The sequence below is a fragment of the Dermacentor variabilis genome, chromosome 6 (genome assembly GCF_050947875.1).
Source record: "Dermacentor variabilis isolate Ectoservices chromosome 6, ASM5094787v1, whole genome shotgun sequence".
Classification (NCBI taxonomy): domain Eukaryota; kingdom Metazoa; phylum Arthropoda; class Arachnida; order Ixodida; family Ixodidae; genus Dermacentor; species Dermacentor variabilis.
The window spans coordinates 177,781,144-177,788,069 of record NC_134573.1 but is presented as its reverse complement, the minus strand read 5'-3'; positions in this window follow the sequence as shown (position 1 = coordinate 177,788,069).

Below are 6,926 nucleotides of genomic sequence, written 5' to 3'. Positions count from 1 at the left end.
AGAATAATAATAAGAGGTGGAGGGGAGTTCTGTTTATAAAAAGAGTTGCCAACCTATCGTGATGTTATCAGCACCATAATTTTCCCTTAAAAGTCTAGTGGGGCATTACAAAAGGTAAGAGGAGGAGGGGACAGTCATCATTAATAGACAGTGATCATTTATACAATCAAAAAACAATTTCGTCAGGCCAAAAACATAACATGCATATCACTTATGTGGTTGACTGCGTATGTGCTTTGACAACGCTTCTTGCCACCTTGAAAAGGGTTCTCTTCATTTACTGTTGAATTGGGCAATTTATTCCACTCATTAATGACGGCTGGATGAAATGATCGATTAGAAGTGTTAATCTAATCATGCAATCGTTGCATGCGTAAAGACTTATAAAGTTGGACATGTTGTTAGGGAAAGCAACCGGACAATGGAAAACAACTCTTACGAACGAGAAGCTTCGTGAACTTGTGGTTCTCGTTCATACACCAAAGTGGGAGCCCTTGTCGCTCCTGAAGAAAGCAGAAAAGCGAATAATTCGCTGACGGAAGCTCGGTTGGGCTTGAATGCAGCTTTTTGCGCACAAGACGAGGACAAAGAAGAGGCTGAGACCTCTTCTTGGTGCAAAAAGCTGCATTCACATCCTACCAACATGCCCAAACAGTCACCTTGGTTGGACCACGTGCGCAGACGGCTCTACGCCTATTTCCCGCAGTTGTTTTCAGGAAAGAGGGAGAAAGAGAGAAAGGATCGTTGGCATGAGGAGGCGGATCCGCGGCCGCCTTACAGTGGAGAGAGGTGAAGAACGAGAGGGCCTGTCTGGTTTCCGAAAGTGTCGGGAGGGGGGAGACCACCTCCAGTGCATCTCGAGGCGGTTCGTCTCTCTTTTGTACTCTCGTGTACGCGGTGTCGGTTTTCGTCGGCACGTGCTCCAGGCGAGACGGGCGGCCGTGGTGCTATCTCGAAAGGACTGGAGACCCGCTTCAGCGCCGGGCATTTCCGTGCATCGCTGCGCTACATCGACCCGTTCACGCGATGTGCGCTTAACTGCGCACATCGAGGTGACGCCTCTTGCGCATTGACCAGCATAATGAGGATCACGCTGCAGTCGCATGCATCTTAAGTCATTAGACCCGTGCTACAAAATTGAGCGGACTCATGTTACCCACTTAACCAGGAATTCACGTTATTCATCAGCCTTAATTGTTTATATGACCACTGCAAGGTGAAGGCCTCTCCCAGCGACCTTCAATTTCATTAGCTGTATTGCGTCAGTCGACTACATCTTATGTCTACAAATTTCCTAACCTTATCGCGCCACCTTATCAACTACTATTTTCCATTACCTTGGCACCCAACGCTAACGGGCCACTGTTTTCCCTGCGCATTACATTAATTCAATTTCTTCCTCTTAATATTAGCTAGCCGCGTTTGCTCTGCAACCTCGCCTCGCATATCATTTTGCCTATCTTTGGGCGGTCCTTCTCAACTTCTAAGTTCTTACGGCGATGTTGAGTTCTGGCGATGTGGTACTCCCTTGGAACGTTTAAAACTGCTTCAGGTTTTAGCCGCAGGCCCATTGTGCTGCACGCAATTACACCGAGACAGACTAGAGGCAAGATTCGTAGACGGCAATACGTCAACGGCGCCGTAGCGCATGGCTGCATGGTGCTTTAATGCAAACACTTCTCGCATTGAACAGTGCAAGCCTCGTCGCAACGGCACTGTGCCGACGGGGCCAAATTCACATCGAGTGAGCTAATCGCGAACTAATCATCCACATGTAGTTTACCTCTATGTTCCACGAATTGATGTGTTTAAATGCTCGTCTTGGCGAAAAACGATTGATACAGCCACAGCAGAGAGTTTTGAAGAAAAACTTGGGTTGGTTATTTTGGGATGTGTTCTGTGCACGTGATGTAGAGTTAATAATGTACTGCAGGTACGGGAATTGCAATGCGTTTGTTCCCCTAATGTAACAGCCCGATCAGACTTACAGTGTTTAATATAAAAATTAGACACAACTAAATAGAAAGGCAGTCAGTGCTTCCCCGTGCAAAGGACTCTGTGGACGTATACAGGGTGTTTCACGTAACATGAACCAAGGATTTTAAAAAAGATGTGGTTAACCGCAACTGAACGAAACAAACGACATGTGGTTTGCCGTCATGTGGCTCTTCTTGGGGTATTTCTTATATTGCGCTTAGTGAGTTAATTGACGAAGATTAATTATGCAAAAATCTTTAAAAAATCACTTTAGGACCAAGTGCGTTTCGTTACGTTGTAGAGGGCATTCCAAAACGACCGATCCAATTTTTTGTGGCATCGTCCATGCTGCGTGCCGATTTTTCCCGGCGTTTCAAGAAAGCCCGCGAAATACGAAATAAAACCACGTGACGGCGCTCGTGCGCTATCGCATTGCAGCGCTCTCAACCGCGCTTCGTGCGAAAGAACCGTGCGCTCGGACCGTGGCGAAGTGACCGGCCGCGTCTCTAGGCAGAGGCTTTACAGTGAGTCAGCGCCTTTGTCGGCGGCGCACGGAAAGGAAGCACCGTCGTCCCTGGTAAGCCATAGGCTCGACGCGCGGCTGCGAGCGCTGCAATACGATAGCGCACGAGCGCAGTCACGTGGTTTTATTTCGTATTTCGCGGGCTTTCTTGAAACGCCGGGAAAAATCGGCACGCAGCGTGGACGATGCCACAAAAAATTGGATCGGTCGTTTAGCAATGCCCTCTACAACGTAACGAAACCCACTTGGCCCTAAAGTGAATATTTAAAAGAACTGCATAATTGATCTTCGTTAATTAACTCACTAAGCGCAATATAAAAAATACCCTCAGGAGGGCCACATGACGCAAACCATATGTCGTTGGTTTCATTAAGTTGCGGTTAACTACTTTTTTTTTAATTCCTTCATTCATGTTACGTGAAACACTCTGTATATGATATCGCACGGGAAACTATGCTTTCGCAACACAAGGTGCCAGAGTATTTACAAGGCACCTTTTTAAATCTTTGCGAACCATCTGGGCCTTTGTCGACCCGGCCGTGTCTGCCGTTGCTGTCTTGCCGAATAGCTGCGCGCGTGACGTCACGTATCACGTGCTCCCGCGCCTGTTTTAATTAGGTCACAGACACAAGAACGAAAAGGGGCGAACCAAAGTCAATCTCGCCGCGCTGCACGCGTACCTCTCCTCCTCACCATTCTTCCTCTTGACAAACATCGCCGTCGTGACACGTCACGGAGTGTGCCATCGCACGAACTGACGTTTGTCTGCATTGAGGAACATACGCGAGTATTAATTTTTAAGGCCGAATTGAATGCAAATCGATTGTGCCAGAAGCGAATCGAATCGGACGGAATAGTTTCCGAATAGTTTGCGAATAATGAGCAGACGTTCTCACAATTAGTATACAAAAGATGTTCGCATACTGGTATTCATAACGTGATCAATTATAGTTACTGTCATTACAGCGCACGTTATTCTTTATTGCATTCTTTATTGAAAATGCAATTAAACGAAGCATTAGCAACAAATAAGCAGTTTGCACGCATACACGGGACTTTTCGGGGAGTGCGAACGGTCGCTGCGCGGCCGGCAAAGTCCGGCTTCCTGATGGCCGACGTGTTCCACTACGTGAATTCCTACCGCAGGGATGAAATTTATCATACTTTTGTTCGTGTTTTTTGTTTATTTGCGCGCACTTGACGTTTTGAAATATTCTAAAATAATCCGCAACATATTCGTGTCTATACGAATAGTGACTATTCGATTCGTAATTCGAAAGTTTCTGTTATTCGCACACCCCTACTTGTGAACAGTGTGGCGCACAAACATTGCATCTTCTTCGTTACACGTGACGTTAGAGCTGCGACCTGTGCGGTGCATCAAAATTGCATGAGCTAGGTTGCGCGTTGCTCAGGATGACATATCGTGTTTAGATTCAGGAAAGCTTCGCTTAATTCACAGGGATTCCACGATACGGGCGTTCGATCTGCGTAATTATTAAGGACTGTCGACTTAATCTGTGCCGATCTGACTTCTTCCACGCAGCACGAGTTCCATTTAGAAGTGTCTTTCGATGCATAACGTAATGTTGGTAAAGAGAGCCGTGGCTGTACCATCGCCAAACCACTAACCATCGCTAGCTAGGATGTCTCGATGCTCTCGTGCGGAGCGCAAATGCACCCAAAACACTCGGGAACGTGTACAGGATGGCGGGAGAATTGGTGGCGCCCAACGACACGCTCATGCTACCGGTGCATTATTTTAAGATCTAGTACAGAGGCCGACGCGTTGTGATCAGGTCCGAAGCGGTATGCGGGAAAGCGCACTTGCGGAATTTCGTAAGCATACAACTCGTCGTGGTTGCCCTTGGCGTTGCAGTGCTAAGCAGGGTGATCGAATCCTGGCCACGGCGGCCACATCTCGCAGCTGTGAATGTGTTGTAGTCAACGTTGAGAAGCGTGATTGGCCTTTATTCCTCTGGACGAACTGATGATGGATCGAGCTTAGGTATCGGCACAATACGACCGTCGCGACGGGGCAGAAATGCAAAATCGCCCGTGGTACCTTGCATTGGGCGCGCGCTAAAAAACAAAAGGTGGTCGAAATTAATCCGGCGTGCCTCACAATTAGATCGTAGTCCTGGCACGTAAAACCACAGATGTTAATTTTAGTTAATTTCATATATCGGGAGAATGACTGGAGTAGTGTCCCTGCATAGACTGGAGAGTCGACACCTGCGCCTGACCTTGACGCCGCTTTCTTACAAGAGGTATCTTTGTTCCACTTTGATAATATGTCACTCTAAGCCGCGCGCACAATGGGGCAGACTCCCCCCCCTCCCCGCAAGTTTGGACAGCTCGGGAGGAATGGCATGGTCGTGTGTTCCATGTCCCATGCGTGCTATCGACGGCTATATTGTTATGACATATTGTTGTGCATGACATTGCACTCACTATCTACCAGCTTCGATCATTCAGCATTGGTCAAAAGATGACATGCTCTTGAATTAATGAGGACAAGATGTACAATTAAGCTCTAGAACCATGACTCAGTTAGCATCCTTATACGTCACCGACCACTTCTTTGAAAAGCACAACGCAATACTTTTGTGTTTTTCATTTATTCCGCGAAATGTCCGCGAAATATCCTAAGGTGGATAGCACGCGGAAATGAAGGTGGTGGATGGGGGAAGCGCTGAAAGATAGCTTTGTCCCTCCTAATTAAAAGCTCTCTGCACGCCTGTGGTTACAGATTTATCCGTTTCTTTAGTACGCCGGATATTGTTCAGTAAGCGCGCTTCTTTGCACAGCGCTGAAGCGTGCGGTGCTGCATACGTACGGGGGCAAGCGCGAATAGGCGTGGAGATTAACCGGTTCTGGGACTGCATGTACAATTGTACAAGCAAAGACCTCTAAATCCAAATTTCTAGTTAAAACAATGAAATTTAAAACGTATTTTATAGTCATTGACACTTTTCATTAGACTTATGCTATGAAATTAATATGCACGAGCCATGCTAGGGAATATTTGGAGCATTGACTGCTCGGTATTTGTTCGCGGCACCAGTATGTATAGTCATACAGTGGGTTTTCTGCTTTCATTTATTGCCGGAATTGTATGGACACACCAGGCGCATTTCTGCCGTCGTCGTTGCCGTGATGTGTAAAGTGCAAGGGCGATAGCATCGTTCCCGCGTGCCGTATGCTGTATGTGCGAGTGAAAGCGTGCGAGGGTCGGCGGCTCAACCTCGCGCACTAGGGGGGAATGTGGGGAGGAAGCGAGTGGGGGGCGTTGTACTCCAGCTGCTGCTGCGTATAGCACGGCCGCGCGTCGGTCCAATCTTGAAACCCATCTGCGATGGGGTCTGTTTCTGATAGCTCTGTGAGCGCTGTTTTCGCCACCTCGTTCGCATTGAAGCGAGAGGAAGCGCAAAGGTCACTTCGCTTGCTGCTGCTGCCGTGCTTCCTCGCTGCAGCGTTTTGACAGCGAGTGCGCGCGGTCGAGTGAGAGGTGTTCATGTTGGTTTGTGCGTGCGTGACATCGTGCTTGTTAATTTAGTTAGTAAGCGAATACTTACAATTTTATAGTCGATAAAACTGCTATCCTTACTTCGTATAGCTGTCTACTAATTTGCTATTGCAATCGATGCTTTGCCTTTTGAGCAAGACTGCGTCTTTATTTTACAATAGTTTACATCTAGGTTAAGTGACTGGGTGTTCCAAGTACACAGAATTGTCAAATGTGTTTCAGTACCGTAATACCTGAGGCATGGAGTCACTTGGAGAAGTACAAAACCTCATTGACATTTTTGAGTTATGTGGTTTGCTGCTGTAAATCTAAGAAATGTAAAAAATAATTTTCATTTCAGCAGGCAGAATTATAAGCGCCGGAAGGGGATGAAGGTGGTTAAGCAAAATGAGAATTCTGCATGTGGAGTAAACACGGATAACACAAAGATGAGGGATTTTATATTAACCAAACTTTATGAACATGCCAGAGAAGGTGGTACTGGTGATGGAGCTAGCTATGGAACCATCCTGTCATGGCTGGCAGAGCATGCCACCACTCAAGTCCCATGCCAATCCATCAGATGTTGTAGACCATTGTTCTTTGCCTTTACATGGCCCCACGAACCCACCAGTGATAAGATTTCTCTGCTTTGGCTTCAGGTGGTGACACTGCCTAGTTGTGACGCCCAAGCATATCTGCCCAGTAACCATCCCACTTACTCCTGCATAAGAACAGGGGGAAGAAGTGCTGGGGTTTTTGAAAATTTGAAAGTACAGGCAGCCATTTGAGCGAAATCCTGGAGTCCCAGCATCAGTTATAGGAACAATACTTCAATCAGATGTTGCTGATAGTACTGTCGAGCGACTGTGCAAGTTTTTTGTCATGCTCAAAAAGTGTTGCTAGGCGCCTTCAAGA